Source organism: Protopterus annectens, chromosome 7.part0, assembly GCF_019279795.1.
Source record: "Protopterus annectens isolate FY-2018-M chromosome 7.part0, PAN1.0, whole genome shotgun sequence".
Taxonomy (NCBI): domain Eukaryota; kingdom Metazoa; phylum Chordata; order Ceratodontiformes; family Protopteridae; genus Protopterus; species Protopterus annectens.
Genome location: NC_056739.1, coordinates 1,668,641,833 through 1,668,659,974, shown reverse-complemented (window position 1 = coordinate 1,668,659,974; position 18,142 = coordinate 1,668,641,833).

Sequence of the window (18,142 nt, the reverse complement as noted above, 5' to 3'; positions counted from 1 at the left end):
CTGGTTTAATAGTAGTCGGGATTTACAGAAACCTGGAACTTGCCGAGCACACATGCGGACTCACCCTAATTATTGTATTTGTAAAAATACTTTTTCTTTCATTTTACAGCTGGGGGGGGGGGCTGCAGTCCTGCCATCCAATAGCATGAGCTGCCCCTGGTATGATGGTAGCATGACTTCATGACTTCTTCAAGAACTAGATTGCATTATTAACATTGTATCCAATTATAGTATGCAAAACTACAAAAACTCAATGAACTTGGTATGACTAAAATGTATGCAGACAATGCACAACCATCAGCTTTATAGCTCCCAACCCCACACATCTTCATACCTCTACATCTCTAAATATTCTAACTTAACAATCATACAGCCTTTGGCATAAGGGGAATTTCTATAGCCACTCATTTTCATGATTGCCTATTCTTTGACTAAAACTAAAGATGATTAAATGTAATTAGCAATTTCTGTTTCTCTTAATACTTTGCCAATGTGATGAAACTCAGGTATTCAACACTGTGTGGTGCTCCCCACCCTGAGGCAGCTAGACCATTCCTTCATGAACATTGTATCTCATGATCAGGTATACGATGTATTACAGCTGGTTTAGTAATTAAGAGCAAAATACTCAAAATCCGACATTTGTTTGGTTGACATGTTTTGGTGTTCCCCCAACTGCTGCTATCCATAACAAGCAGATCTGCTCTAAAGTCTCTCTCTCTCTCTATATATATATATATATATATATATATATATTTATTTGTATGTAGATATTGTTCTTGAAAGGGCATCTGGAGAGACTCCAAAATCTATGCATGTTTCACATTGAAGAGTGCCCAAAATTGCTCCAGGAAATGTTAAATTCTATTGACAGAATTATAAATTATATATACACTCCAAGGCCAAGAAGGTGTTATTTATTTTCTTGATGAGGAGATGAATGTTTATAGTTTATAACAAATACTACAAATCCTATTAAATATTAATTCCAATTTGGCAATATTTTTCATTATCACACTGCATAGTTACTGCATAAATCAGTGCAGTTGCTGTTATGTGTTATCTATCAGATGATTTCCCATTGGAAACCATTTGATGCCTTCCCCTTTGCATGCATGGATAGTTTGAATACTGCTGGAGTGTTTTCAGTAATGTCACTCTGAGTTTTCAAGTTAGAATTTTTCCAAGTATTTTTTTATGACTAGCCACATTATCTGAGGGAAGGCAACATGCAAGTCTGTGATTAGGAATTTCACAGTATAGGTCATATGCTGTGTTTCAAAGGTGTTTATTGAACCTGTGCATTCTGGTTTAAGTCACAGAGGTCATGCATTGTCAAAACAATGCCATTAATGGCTCAGGATTAAGTAGATGACCATCTAGGCATTGCACCCACTCTATGGATTCTTAGAATCTCTTCTTCATCTAAACGTTACTGAAACTAAGTATTAAATATCTCAAAATAGTTTCAGGAGACTAGACAACAGACGTCCTTAGTTTATTAAAATTTACAGTTTTGCCGTTGCTGAAACCTTAACACATAGCAGCCCTCATTATATAGGGGATGCAGCCTGGAAGCACAAGCAGTATCTTACTTGGATAGCCAATTGGTTGCTTTACTACTGCTCATCTGAATGACTTTTTCCAAAGAGATATGCATTACACTCTGCTGTGCTTTTTCTCTTTCTGGTGCTTTCTCAGCTTGCTTTTTAGTAGCACAAGAAAAGAATGAAGTGGAATTCTACGTGGCTCATTTTATGGATAACACTAAGTGGTAGAATATGAAATAGGTTTGATTGTGCCATATTGAAAAGATACTCCATTGTGCCTGCTTTCTATTGTTTCTTCTTCTGGATTGTTCCTCAGAATTATCTGCTTTCCCAAAACTGATTTCAAGGTCCTGCAAGTGGAGTTTGTATGAAACAAATGTTCATGTTTGACCACCCATGTGGTTTATCTTGCTATCTGTGGCCAGTGCAACTGTTTTTATGTAGGCAAAACAGACCGCAGCCTCAGAGAAAGGGTTAGAGAACATGTATACCACATAGGGAAGGGCTCAGAAAACAACGCTTTGTCTAAGCACGTTTTGAAGGTAGGCCAAAAACATACATTTAGGTTTATGATTGTTGCAAGAACTTACGAGAATATGAGAAATAGTGACATTAGAGATAGAACCGAAGAAGCTGAAGCAAGATGGATAGCTATGCTGAGAGCCAACTTTGGTCACGGGCTGAATGACAGCATGCCCATTAAGCCTATCTTAAGAAAAAGGGGGCTATGTAGGTAAATAGATGGCTATGGGTTTATGTTTTTAATATATTGATATATTTTTATGCAATGTTTGCTATGAAATATCTATATTTATATGTTTTTAAGAATTTTATTAAAATGATGCATTAAAATTGATGTATTTTTTAGAAGTTCTATATATATTTTTAGAAGCTCTACATTATGAATAGGAAGATAAAATGTTTTCTAGATATATATTATGTATTTTAGATTTATTGTATTTTATTAAATAGTCACACTTTTGTTGTGTCATACACACTTAGCTTTAAGCAATGCTTTCTGATTTATAAGAGAGAATACAGCTTTAATGGTAAATGGGTTATTGAGTCACATGATTATTTTAGTTAAGTATATATAGGTGTGGTTTACCTTTGTTAGTATACACCTGAGGAAGCAATATGTGAAAGCGCTTGTGTGACAATAAAGAAGACTTCTTATACTTTTATTCTTCGATTCAAGTCTGCTTTTTTACCTTTATTGAAGACTGAAGACTGCTTTTTTACTTTGATTTGGACACTGGAGCCTAACCTCAGCATTTTTTCTGGATTAATTCCAATTTGGCAATATTTTTCATTATCACACTGCATAGTTACTGCATAAATCAGTGCAGTTGCTGTTATGTGTTATCTATCAGATGATTTCCCATTGGAAACCATTTGATGCCTTCCCCTTTGCATGCATGGATAGTTCGAATACTGCTGGAGTGTTTTCAGTAATGTCACTCTGAGTTTTCAAGTTAGAATTTTTCCAAGTATTTTTTTATGACTAGCCACATTATCTGAGGGAAGGCAACATGCAAGTCTGTGATTAGGAATTTCACAGTATAGGTCATATGCTGTGTTTCAAAGGTGTTTATTGAACCTGTGCATTCTGGTTTAAGACACAGAGGTCATGCATTGTCAAAACAATGCCATTAATGGCTCAGGATTAAGTAGATGACCATCTAGGTATTGCACCCACTCTATGGATTCTTAGAATCTCTTCTTCATCTAAACGTTACTGAAAGTAAGTATTAAATATCTCAAAATAGTTTCAGGAGACTAGACAACAGATGTCCTTAGTTTATTAAAATTTACAGTTTTGTCATTGCTGAAACCTTAACACATAACAGCCCTCATTATATAGGGGATGCAGCCTGGAAGCACAAGCAGTATCTTACTTGGATAGCCAATTGGTTGCTTTACTACTGCTCATCTGAATGACTTTTTCCAAAGAGATATGCATTACACTCTGCTGTGCTTTTCCCCTTTCTGGTGCTTTCTCAGCTTGCTTTTTAGTAGCACAAGAAAAGAATGAAGTGGAATTCTACGTGGCTCATTTTATGGATAACACTAAGTGGTAGAATATGAAATAGGTTTGATTGTGCCATATTGAAAAGATACTCCATTGTGCCTGCTTTCTATTGTTTCTTCTTCTGGATTGTTCCTCAGAATTATCTGCTTTCCCAAAACTGATTTCAAGGTCCTGCAAGTGGAGTTTGTATGAGTGTCTATGGAATTTAATCAGAAATTCTTTGAAGTTGGGTGAAATGTTTTTTGTCATAAACAGATCGCTCACCTAGAGCAAGTGAAATCATAATGTAAGTACTTTTGCTAGTGTCTGCCTTATACCCAGTTACTTGTTTACTCTTTTTTGGAGTTTTCTGTGCAGTCATATTTCACACCAAGGCAGACGTTAAGACCACTCATAATAATAACGCTCCTTCTACAAGTTGAGAAATACTGTTGAAATTGTTTTGCTCAGCCAGGTCAGCTGAAGTGGAGCTACCTGAATCTGTTGTCACAATCAGCTCCTCCACACCAGCTTAGTATTTCCTGGTAAACCTGATCTATCTTCGTTTTTCACCAGTAGTCAGCATTTTGTGCATCTCACTCCTTTTAACAGACTAAGAGACATTTGAATCCACCATGACTCCCTTGTCACACACACATATGCACACACACAAACACATTCACATATCACATATACATAGTCACAAAGCACAGAAAATCTTAGGTGCTATGGCAAAAACCTTGTTTAGGAGTTATGGTATCACTTTATTTGAGTGTTGTCATCCAGAGAAGCAATGACTCCTATAATGGTCTTTGGTCTGAAGCTATCTAGGATCTCAAGTGATATCCTGGTTACCTCTGGGGCCTCTGAATCACCTGATTCAGTAAACCTGACTTTGGTTATTGCCATTCAAGTTTTCTATATGATTTTCTCCAGCCCTTATATTCTGTCATTCTCTTATTTCCCTGTCAAAATGCAAATGGATAAAACCAGTAGAAGGCTTTGCATAATAGCTTTCCATGATCATATCTAATATCCTGCTACATCATCTATGGCAGCTAAATAAAATTAAACTAGTGGGAAAGGTCAGAATCTGGTCAGATGCTTGTTAAATGTGTAAACTATGCATGCTACATCTTTTTTTGCCTTTATTTATGTATGTTGGCATTTTACTATATTATATTCTACTCTGTATCTATCTATCTATCTATCTATCTATCTATCTATCTATCTATCTATCTATCTGCCTATCTAGCTATATATATATATATATATATATATATATATATATATATATATATTTATATATATATCAGTGGTAATACATTAATGGCTTCAAAGTCTTCTTGAAGAGGAAGATACTTTTTTATGGATTTTTTTTCTTTTCCTCACTTACACAATGCAGGTTCAAGTTAGGAAAAAATCTCTCTGTCCTCACATGTTATAGTAGTATTAAACTGATATAATTACTGGAAATATATCTTATCATATTGTTGATTATAAACGAATGCTGATGAAAACCCTGATCATCTCTAACTACAGTTAGGATCATTTTGCTGTGATAATCATTCAGGTATGCAGCTATGAGTTTAGGAGAGGTAATTGTACTGAAAATCTTTCCACTTCTCCCACAAGACTACTAAATTGCATGGACTTCAACTTATTTTTAACTGTGTCAGTTCTCACTTCAGTGTATTACCATTATCGTTACTAAGTTTATATTTCTTCTCAACCTTACTAAAATGTACTTCATATTCCTTATTCAGATCTTCTTTTTGGGAGTATTTCTATTTGACCCATTGCATGGTCTTTTCTTCTGCTCAAATATAAACTCAGATCAGTCTATTGGGAAAGTTTGGAAAGAATTTAAACTTTTCTACCCAAAAGTATAATTTTTTCCAACCTTTCACAATAGATGGATCTGATTTCTTCCTCTCTTCACCAAAGTCCTTATTCTATTCCTGAAGTATTCCCTTTCGTGGGTATGTTAAACAACCAGAGGGAAAAACCTTCAACTTGTCATGGCTATAAAATATCTAAATTCAAAAAGTCAGCTATTAAATGGTAATGATTATAGAGAGAGCTGAAAAGAAGTGTTCTGCTAAGGTAGCTAAGTGAAGTGTGCTGGCAGTAATAGAAAAAATTAAGTCTGTTTACTATTCACATGTTGGATACAAAATACGTAAAATTCTGCCAAAGGATGCAAAAGTCTCAAAGCATCTCCAAATCTGTTGTGTCTCATAAAATCACTCACTTCAGTGATGGCTTTGATAATTAATTTAAATTACTGGGTACTTTATTGGGCACAATAGTTTACTAACTCCACCTCCACCTCCTATATGACTATAATGGTATTTTGGACAAATAACTCCCAAAAATGACAGCGTAGATCGTCTGGACTCGAGCCGTGAATTAGTTACCAGGAGACTGTTTCCTTTTTTCACGCAACTTTATTGAACCACAGTAGGCACCACAAAGCACATCAGATTCGAATGGTTAAGCGCTTTCATCTGCATTCCCAGATTTCATCAGAACCATTTGTCAAAGCATGTCACTTCCTTTTTAAGTACAATTTGGCGCCAAAAAATAGAATTAAAAACAAACTTCTCAGCATTTACATCAATATATCTAAAACAAACTGTCCTAAAAGCATAGAATATACTGGTATTAAAGTGCATATTACAGTGCATAATGCATTTGAATTACATAGGATTTATTAACTGTCTACCCAATACACAAGTTCATGTTTGTAGAATTACTAAATAAAAATATAAATATATATAATTGTACTAATATGTATAATAAATAAATATAATGTTACTTATGTATTGTATGCAGTATAAATATATCATAATAGAACACAATTATATTAAAAGTGTTAAAAATGTTAAAATTATTTATTTATGTACTAAGCTGATGGATTCCCTTTAATCTAACACTAAAAAGGGCTTTATACTTATAAAATCATTTATACCCGGGGGGGTTGTTGCATCTAGGCTGATCTGCCACTTACTTTCTAACCAGGCTAGGTACGTTTTCCAATTTCCTCCTCTATCACTAACCTCTACCTGATCAATAATAGCAAAATAGAAATTGTGTTCACTTCCCTTTTCTAAGATGTGTCTACTTAATGCATTCTTAGTATTACCCTTCCTGATGCTATACAGATGCTCATATATACGGGTTTTAAGTTTCCTCTCGGTCTTTCCTATATAATACACATCACATTTCCCACACACCGCTATATAGACAATCCGCTTGGTATTACAATTACCCTTCTTAGCAAATACCACAGATTTAACAATGTTCTTAAGTCTCATTCTACATTTGTTGTAAATGTGTTTACATTGACTACATGCACCACAGCAGGTGGTACCATTCCTACTGTTTCCTAAATAAGTCTTTTTCTTAGTCTCTATCATTCTTTTTAGGTTTAAACCTGTTTTATATACTATGGAAGGTTGTGTTCCAATTATGTCTCCAAAAGGTACAATTGTAGTGATGATGTCCCAATGTTTTTTCAATATTTCAATCACAATATTAGTATATGGATTGAATCTAATAATACAAACTCTGTTGTCTCGGTCTAAATGGACTTTTGTACTAAGCAAACTACCTGTACCCAACAGTGGTGCATATTTACTACCCCATTCTTTCTCAACATATGACGTAATGTTGTACACCATATGTTTAGGGTAACCTCTGTCTAGAAATAAGTTGGTTAGAACTTTTAATTCTTCTTTCATAATCTCCATAGTTGAGGACATTCTGGCTACCCTAATACATTGGCCTTTAACTACATTACGAAAAATGTGACCAGGGTGGCAACTGCTGTAGTGTATATAGTCATTTGAAAACGTTGGCTTTCTGTATATTCTAGACTCGAACCCTTGTTCTGTTATACTAATCCAGGTGTCCAAATATGCAATTCCTTGTTTGTTGTACTGATAAGTAAATTGGAGGAATTCTGTGGTGTTGTTAAGGTATTCTATAAACTCATGAATCTTCTCTTCTGGACCTTTCCATAAAATGAACATATCGTCCAAAAACCTAGTATATAGTCCAATGTACTCATGAAAAGCACAGGGAAATACAAACTTATTCTCCCACTCGAGCATAACCAAATTTGCAAAAATGGGGGCACAAGAAGCCCCCATTGCCACACCACGGGTCTGTAGGAAATATTTGCCCGAGTGGAAGATGTAGTTATGGTCAAGGACCAACCCCATCATGTCCATGATGAGATTGATCCTGTCCCAGCTGCAACCTGAATACTTTGTCATGCTGTTACAAAAATATTCAAGTCCAGTTGGTGCGGGTATACTGGAAAATAAATCTTTCACATCTACTGTAAGTAGGATCAAATTTTCCTGCCAAACTTCTTTCGTTAGTTTACTCAGAAAATCCCATGAGTCTTTTACTATATGGTTGACTTTAGTATATATATGTTTCATCCAATGATCTATAGCTACCCTTAATTTGAATGTTTTTGATTTGGAGCCAGATATTATTGGCCTAAAGGGGGGATGTTCCATATTTTTGTGTATTTTCGGTATTCCTATTATATTGGACAATAATGGAAATTCATTTTTGAAAAATTCATATAAATCACTGGTTATTCTTCCATCTAGTAAATACTCCTCTATAGCTAAGTCAATCCTTCTATGTCCTGTGTTAACTTGATTCAACGACACTTGTTCATAATTGCCTGATTCGTATAGGATCTTCTGTATTTCTCTCTGGTATTCTTTGTTGTCGAAAATTACGATCCCTCCTCCCTTGTCAGGCTTCATTATTCTTATCTCATCATTCATAATGAGATCTTCTAAACATTTCCTTTCCTCAATTTTTAAATTGTCTTTATTGGCCTTAGAATCAACCTTACAATTCTTAATGTCTCTATGTAAATTATACAAGTCTTTACAAACCATTTTCTCGTATAAACTGATCTGTGCATTAGAAACGGGAATGTATGTACTCTTCTTTGTTAACTTATTGCAGTCTATGTTTCCATTCCCCTTATTCTGACCTTGATTGAACTGTATTGCAAGATTCAGTCTTCTACAGTATAATTTTACTTCCTTAATAGCGTCAAAAATATCAAATTTAACTGTTGGTATGAATTTCATCCCCTTACTAAACAAGGTAGTAATGTCCGTTGTAACCTGGATTTTAGTGTAATTGTAAACTTTAAACCCATCAAAGCAGTGTATATTCGGATACCTTCCTGCGTTATCCACAGGTTTGCTTACACTAGTAGATAATGTAGATACGTTCTCATGAGTATTATTCTCATGAAGAATAATACCTGTAGGGGTGGGTAATGCTTGCTCTTGAACATAATTTTCACCACAAACTTCATCTATCAATTCATCTGTGTTCTCTATTTGTTGAATCTCCTCTGCCATCTTTTTGGGGCTGGATAGAATCGCCCCCCTTGAAAATTTTCATCTTCATTTAACCTATACTTTCTTCTTCTTCCTTTTGATTCCACTACTTCAAATGCCCCATCCACTTCATCAGTATACTTTGGCCAAATATAAGCTCTTCCTGTCCTATACATTTCTATATCACGCTCTATTTTGTTCATTTTCCTGTCATACACATTATGCACTTTGCTTCTTGCATTTGTAAACTGTTTGGAGTACAAGTCATACCATTCAACAAAGTCTACATCTTGTATGATAGATTCATTCAAAAATTCCACTTCCTGTAGAAGAACATTAATTTTTTCCTCATTACATTTCATAAGTGCCTTCATGTATGAAAACCCAAAATCATCGAACATTTTGTTAAACATTTGCTCAATTTTTAAAGTATATTTTAATCCCAGCGGTAGTTTATAAAACCTCAAACCTTTAGGAACCACCTGTAACTGAATACATTTTTCGAGATATGCATTATCTACTTTTACACTTTTGAGTTGTATTAGTTTTTTACCCAATGAGAAGATTCTAGACTTGACATCATTACTTACATTTTCATCACAGTCATGTATTTTTTGCTTATTTTCATTTACATTTCTCCCCCCAAAATTATCATCATCAGCAAGAAATTCATTTAGTACATGAGATACATTTAAAACTCGTTCACGATAGTCCCTTTTCTGAGTGCATTTCAGTTTAGGGCTAGATATTTTGTCTATATTTACAGTACCTGTGTTATTACTATTAGCCTTCTTGGCAATAGCTGAATATGTCCGTACTGGAACGCGCTGCTCTTTGGGACGTGCCCCCAATCTAATGTTCTCACTGTTGGTATGAAATAAGCTGAAGTCAAACGTGAAGTCAGCTTCCATTGATATATCCCTGTTATTTTCTCTTGTGTCTAAATCGTGTATATGGTTCACTTTATTTCCTTCCCCTTGCCCATTAGGGATGTCGCTTACTTCGCTTGTAACTTCAACCAACACCGCTTCCACTTGCGATGTCTCTGCATTAACTTGAACTGTTTTAACAAGTTCTCCGCCAGTTGTTACGGCTTCAGTGAGTTTCTGCACTAGTTCTAGCAGTCTGTTCACGTCTCCTTGAAGCGACGTCACTTCCGAACGAAGTGAGCTAAATTCTTCACGACTCAACGGAGTCCCAAGACCTTCTACCTCAGCCATTGTGCAACAAGTAACCAAATGTTGAGCAAATTGGACAAATAACTCCCAAAAATGACAGCGTAGATCGTCTGGACTCGAGCCGTGAATTAGTTACCAGGAGACTGTTTCCTTTTTTCACGCAACTTTATTGAACCACAGTAGGCACCACAAAGCACATCAGATTCGAATGGTTAAGCGCTTTCATCTGCATTCCCAGATTTCATCAGAACCATTTGTCAAAGCATGTCACTTCCTTTTTAAGTACAATTTGGCGCCAAAAAATAGAATTAAAAACAAACTTCTCAGCATTTACATCAATATATCTAAAACAAACTGTCCTAAAAGCATAGAATATACTGGTATTAAAGTGCATATTACAGTGCATAATGCATTTGAATTACATAGGATTTATTAACTGTCTACCCAATACACAAGTTCATGTTTGTAGAATTACTAAATAAAAATATAAATATATATAATTGTACTAATATGTATAATAAATAAATATAATGTTACTTATGTATTGTATGCAGTATAAATATATCATAATAGAACACAATTATATTATGACAGTTAATAAATCCTATGTAATTCAAATGCATTATGCACTGTAATATGCACTTTAATACCAGTATATTCTATGCTTTTAGGACAGTTTGTTTTAGATATATTGATGTAAATGCTGAGAAGTTTGTTTTTAATTCTATTTTTTGGCGCCAAATTGTACTTAAAAAGGAAGTGACATGCTTTGACAAATGGTTCTGATGAAATCTGGGAATGCAGATGAAAGCGCTTAACCATTCGAATCTGATGTGCTTTGTGGTGCCTATTGTGGTTCAATAAAGTTGCGTGAAAAAAGGAAACAGTCTCCTGGTAACTAATTCATGGCTCGAGTCCAGACAATCTACGCTATAATGGTATTTTAACTATCTGTCCTCAGATTTTCTGAAAAATTTAGAAGGAATTGTGAATCATCAGCCTAGTTGCAACATACCTTTAGCTACTTTAACTTTTGCCATCATTCACTCTGCTTGTCAGTCAGAAACTACTTTTCCCTATATCCAATTTAGTTTCTAATGGATAAGAATATAATTTCTCTCTTGGATTAGCGTAACTAACAACTTATTAGCCAATCCATTCTCTATTAAAATGCCCATATATTTCTTGTTCAATGTAGCTTTTTGGAGAAATACAATAAATACTAACATTAGCTCTTCTTAATGAGGATTTTGTTTTATATCAATGTTTAATTCCTGATGTTCCAGGTTTGAAACCTGAGAGCCAGAAACTTATCTGTAGGATTTAATTTTATTGCAGGATAGTTACACATAGACCAAGACAGTCTGGTATTAATAAATGTTAAATTATTATAATGATGTGTTCATCAAAGAAAACATGCAAGTAATCTAATTGAAAGGTAAGTTGCATTCAGCTATACATAAAGAATTACCAAATTATAAACCTAGATAATTTCTACGCAATTTCCTTTATGCAAACCTCAATCTAGAGGGACAGAACTAAGTTAACCAAAATAATTCCTTACAGAACTATTCGCACTATGTCCTCATCCAAGAGAGAGAATAAAAAACATGCATCCATTGTGGAAGGAAGTAACTGTAAGGTGAGTCACGATTTAAGCAGATGGCTTCTTTAAATATAACAAATAGCAATATTTTAAGGGGAGCAGTTTAAATATGTGTTTCCCTGTAAAGCATTATTCATTAAAAGCTACATCTCCAGTTTAATATATGCAGCAGAAAATGGGAAGGATAACATTAAAATAGATATTATTTTTATGATATTACGTGTCATAGGTATAACTAATGGAAAATTTGCAAAAGTTGGGAAATCACATACACTGAGGAAGTAATCATTGATTTACATTTCATTTGTATTGTAAAGTCAAGTTTTGCTCTACTGTGATGTCAGTTGCACCTCTATAATAACCGTTTGACATTACTGTTAACTATTTTTGATGATATTACTTGTTCTGCATAACCATGGACACAACTCAATATGTTTGGTGAAGCATTTTAATTAAAAATGTACTTACTGAATTTATTATTTATATGTTGCAATAACAATTGCAGATACTTTCTGTAAGACATGTACAATGATTTTAATAATATATTGGGGATTTCTGGAACTTGTCTCATTTTCTGCAAGAGATATGTGTAGAGACACTCGACACATCACACGGGGAGAAAAAAGGTATGGAGGTAAATATTGCTCATTAGATTTGTATTACTGCAAACTGCAATGCTTTGGCCCTGATCAATGCCATATTTCCAGGTAAGCCTAATGATGATAATGTCAATGCAATATCATACAAATACTAGTAATACAAAATATGGATGTTAAACAGTGAACATTAATGGCAATGATTCATTTGAATTTACACTGAGCACTTAGAAGTTGTTTACAGGCACAGTAACACCGGAAAGCGACTATTTGCTAAATTTGCTGTAGCGGCATGCTTTTCAACAATAAGTAGATCTGTGCCTCAGTCATTCTCCACCAGTAAAGGTATTTAGTTCAACTGGATGTATCAATTTTATTTATTTAGTTATGTAATTGAGTTTGTTTATTGGGATAGTGCACTGATCAAATCTGACCAATTTCAGTCTCAGTCCGGGGTCAAAAACTGACCAGACATACAAAATGGAAATAAGTATAATAATCCTTAAGTGACAATTTAACAGTAGAATTGTAGACCAGTGTTTTGGATATATAGTAAATTCAATGTATTAATTTGCAATATGTACAAAAGTTTCAAAACATTTCAGAATTTAGAGTAAAACAAATTAGAGACATGAACAGAAGCAAAGGAGATAGTGGCTGAGTTAGAGCTTAGATGAGTTAAAGTAGACATACGTGACTTAAATGATGTGACCTAAAGAGTAAGAGGTATATTCTGCTTGATTAGCTAAATGTGATTTAAAAAGAATGGGACTTGGAATAAGGAGATGAATCTTTAATTTCATATGGAAAGGACTCCCATACTTTTCGCTTGAGAATGTATGGTCGAAGATAGGTATCTTGGAGTGAGGAATTTGTGTTTTAGTGCTTGAGTTGTTTACGTTTTTAGGGGTGCATGTGGGGATGTGTCATTAGGTTTGAGGTTAAAGGAAGGAGTGTATTTTCATGCAGGAGTCTGAGCAGCTGTTTTACTAGGAAAAGGTCTGCACTTTGGTTAATTGGGAACCAGTTTGCCTTTTTAGTGTTGTACAGAAGTGGTAATTTCTTAGGGAGTATGTAATAAATCTATATATTTTGTTTTCTAGTGTTTAAGTAATGGTGGAGTTTATAGAAGAGGATGCTGATATAAGGGGGAGGCTGAATTCACAATTGCAGGTCTTGTGAAATGTAAAAAAAAGGGATATTTGTGTGACCAGAAAATTTGGGGATTCATTTTTATATGTATTGTTAAGATGTATTTGGAAGTTGTGTGCTGAAGTTTAGCCCTCTCCATGCAAAGGTATTTGATGCATTAGAATGTATCAATTGCTGAAGTTCACTTCTGCCTATAACACTTTATTTTCAGTCACAAAGCCTTCCCACATATCAAAGTGTCCTCCAGTGGATGCAAGTCTTGCTGTCTTAGTCATAAGTTCATAGGTTCATAGGTAGGTACTAGGCTATCAGCCTGAGGGCCTACATAAGCCTAGCCAACAAGGTTCCCTGGCTTACACCACCCAAGAAAGTTATTTTCCTGTGCCACTGTTGAGCAGAGACAGAGAAGTGATCCCCGGGGTGTATTTCCTATTTCCCATCCACTCATCAAGATTTTTCTTGAAGAGTGCTAATGAAGATAGTTGCTTGACATAGATGGGTAGTCTCTTCCAGAGTATGGAAAATCTCTGTGACAGGAATCTATCCCTCCAGCATGTCCTGTCTATTGTGTTCCCTACAGTGTGTAGCTCAGAGGGCTTGGGATTTCTTTAGGTGTAGCATGTCCAACAGCTCAGGGTTTGACATAGTTTTATATGTTAGGCAGACATCACCTCGGAGTAGGTGATTTGCTATGGAGTAAAGCTGGAGATTTTTGAGACGGTCAGTGTAGAGCATCTGTTTGAGGCCAGTAACCCTCTTTGTGAGCTACGTCTGTGGCCATTCCAGCTGCTGCAGATGTCTTGTGAGGTATATTCCAAAAGGGGCATTGTACTCTATAATGGGTCTAATGAGTGTCAAGTAGAGGGGAACAATGACCTCTTCTTTCCTGGATGAGAACCCTTTTATGATGAGGTGTGCCATGTAGAAGGACTTCCTGACTACTGTGGTGATGTGACTATCAAAGAACAGACTACTGTCCACCTGGGTCCCAAGGTATCTTATCACACATTTGGTGTTAAGTAGACTGCAATCTATGTAGTAGTTCATGGGTACAGAGTTTTTACCAAAGAGGATGACGATGTTCTTTTTGGCATTGAGCTTGAGGCCATGGCTCTAATACCAGGCATCTGCCTCAGCGAGGCCCTTCTGTAAGATTTCCACATCATTTGGGGACTCGACTATGGCTCCTAGTTTGCAGTCATCTGCAAACTTCATTAGCCAGAGGCCTTCTGTGTTAGCCTGTACTTCAGAGAAGTAGATACCAAACAGGAATAGCCCCAAGACTAAACCCTGTGGTACTCCACTTGTCACTGGTTTGAGGTCAGAGTTGGAGTGTGCAGCTTTTACAGTGTGGATTCTGGCAGTGAGCCAGATGGCAACCCATCTTGTGATGTAGGGATTTATACCTAGTTTAGTGAGTTTAGCTCTAATTCCAGAATGGGGGATGGTGTTGAAAGCCTTGGCAAGGTCAAGAAAGGATCATCTACGGCTTTGGTGACTGCCTCAAAAAAGTCGATCAGATTCAGGAAGCATGATCTGCCTTTCACAAACCTGAACTGGGTGGGATCCAGAGTTTGGAGGTTACCAATGTCTTTGTTTATGAGTTCCATGATGATACTCCATGGCCTTGCAGACCAGGCTCATCAGGCTAATAGGGCGATAGTTCCCATAGTGAACATGGTGTTAAGGTGGGGAGCCTTTTTGTTCTGAAATTTGTGTAAAATGCAGCCGGGGATGTTGTCCGGTCCCATGGATGCTGTGTTTTTGGCTTTAGAGAATGCAGCTTTTACCTATGTAGTTGTAATTACAGGAACTCTGAATTCTTCCTGTATAGATATGGGCCCTTTTGGGGGTAATGGGTGGGCAAAGTTAGCACTAAACCTATCTGCCAGGATGTTGGCAATATCATTTGGTTCTGTAATTTTTGTGCCATCGTGCTGTAACTCAGAGCAGATATGGGTGTTGCCATTGAGATTCTTGACATAACTATAGAATGCTTTGTTGTTGTCCTTAGAATCAATGGTGTTTTTTTTTTTCATAACTTGCTTTGGAGGACCTTATAAGGGATCTCAGCTTCTTACTGAGGCTGACCAGGGACCTCCTCCACTCATAGGATTTTACTCTCTTTTGCAAAAATTTCTTCCTTCTGTAGTATAGTTTGTTTATGGCAGGGGACCACCAGATTGGCTTCCTTTTTTTGGAGGATAGCATCTTGGTTTCAGATAACACAATCCATGCACTTGTGTAAGTGCTTATAGCGTGCATTTGTGTAGGATTCAGCAGTCGTAACTGTATTGTTCATCTGAATGGGTGTCATGAAGTTCACCACTTCTGTCTTAAGAAGCATGAAGTTGGCTTTGGAGAATTTTTTTACTGTGATTTCCTTAATGGGAGTGGGGGGGGTGGATATCAAGGGTGATTATCTTATGGTCGGATTGGACCAACGAGGAGCTGACTTCAGGTGTGGAACACCGGTCACTCATGCTGGTAATGACTAGGTCTAGGATATTGTTGTCCCTGGTGGGGGTGTGATTAAGTTGATCCAGGGCATTGGAGTTTATGAATTCCAGAAAGTGTTGTGTGAAGGAGTACTGGTACACGAGTAGTTTTCCCAGTTAATGGTGGGGTAGTTGAAATTGCCCATTATTAGGGTGTTTGGTTGAACCCTAATATTTTCCAGTACATCAAGAAAAGAGGAGTGGGAATCCTGGGGCATGGTGGGGGATCTGTAGCAAGCTACAATTTGGATTGCAGTTTTGCCCAGAGTTAGTTGCACTTGGATAACTTTGGATGCATTATGCTGAGCAACTAGCCTGGAGGTGTGGATGTCCTTAAAGAATATGGACACACCTCTGCCTTTCATGTTCTGGTCCAGGTTACATGGCTGAAAAGTGTGGTATGAGTTATAGCCTGGTAGTGCAGGGGTGCTCTCTGGAGCCTTGAACCAGGTCTCAGTCACTACACAGATATCGATGTTCTCCATTTTAAGGAGTGCCTCAAGTGAGTGCATTTTGAGAATTAGACTTCTAGCATTGAGTAGCATTACACTCAGTTTTTGCTTGCCTGTTCCTGTTACGGTGGTGAATTTGTCATTTGAACCTTGCCTAAAAAGGCACTATAGGGGTGGCAAGAGCCTTAGCCAGTATCCAGAATCCCAGGGGTGAAAGGTGCAGGCCATCTCTGGAACAGCATCATGGTCTGTCGACCATGTCATCCCAAGCAGACAGATGCTGGATCCCCTTAGAATGACACTAGAAGCTTAGCCAATTGTTGAAGTCAATCATTTTGTCCTTGTACTGTGGTATCATTCTGGGCAATGGCAGAATGGTACTCAGGACTAGGATCATACCTGCCTGGGCTACAAGATCAGAGAGCTCTTTCATGTCTCTTTTCATGTAGTCCAGGGAGGTATGTCTCAGGTCATTCACACCAACATGGACAACGACAGAGTCAAATTTGTACTTGTTGTGGAGTGACCTGAGTGTATGGGTTATGTGGCGTATCCTGGCACCCAACAGGCAGCTGACAGTAACCTTCTCCTTGTTTAGCCTGGTGAGTGGGACATCAGTGGGCCTGACTATAGAGTCACCTATGACTAGTGTGTTGGATACGTTGTTTTGCCTTATTGGCTGTGGTTGAGTGGCGCACTGAGTTTGTGGGCTATGTGTCATTTGGGTTGTGTTGGGGGAATGGAAGTTGCTTGCATTTCTGCTTTGGAGGTCTCTTGTGCTTGGGAAGATTATTATTGACAGCCTCCATTAATGTTTTTTGTGTTTTTATGTGTGGATTTTGGTGGTGTAGATTTAGTGATACTATGTGATAAGTGTGGTGTGGTGCAAGTGTTTACCTTCTCCTCTTGAATATCAAGTTCAGTCTTGGTTGGAGAGAGCTTTACCTCCAGTTTGGTTAGATAAGTTCATCTCTCACAGGTTGTAGTGTTGGGTGGTAGGAGGAGAGGGTTGTCTGTGTACTTGAGGCAATTTCTACATTGCCCCAAGATGCTCAGTTTCATCAGATAGACAGGAGAGAACACTGGGAGCTAACCCTTGGGCATGCCTGAATAAAAAAAAAATATTTTCCTCTAGATAAGTGAGGAGAGTGAGTACAAGAACTGTTTTTCATTAAGCAAGTAAAGAAAGTAAGTGCAAAAAACATTTTCCTGTAGGTAATGAGGAAGGTTGAGTGCTATAGTAATTAGTGGCTTATTTAGTGCTTACAACAAGTTCTGAACAAGTGCTGAGCATGATTAAGCAAATTCAAGTGCTAAAACTAAGAATCTGTATCTGCACTAAACTAGTTAAAGGAAAGAAACAAGTGCAAATGTGGGCTTTCAAATCAAAAAGTTGAGAGAGATGGAAAAGATTTCCCAGATGGCCAATAACTACAATTTCTGGGCCAGAACCACTCCTTATGTGGTTGAAAGGTTACCTAGTGCTTACCACTCCCACTGACAAGCTAGAAGGCTTCCTTCCAACACAGAAAGGCTTGTGGGGAGGGGGGGGGGGGCTCAGAAGCTTACATAGAGTCCTGGATACAGCAAATCTGTATCTGGATTACACTAGTTACAGGAAAGGTAGGAAACAGGCTTGCAGTTTTTTTTTATACTGAACAGTAGCTAAAACAGCAGTAAAAACAATTCAAATGCAGTGCATGCTAGCACAC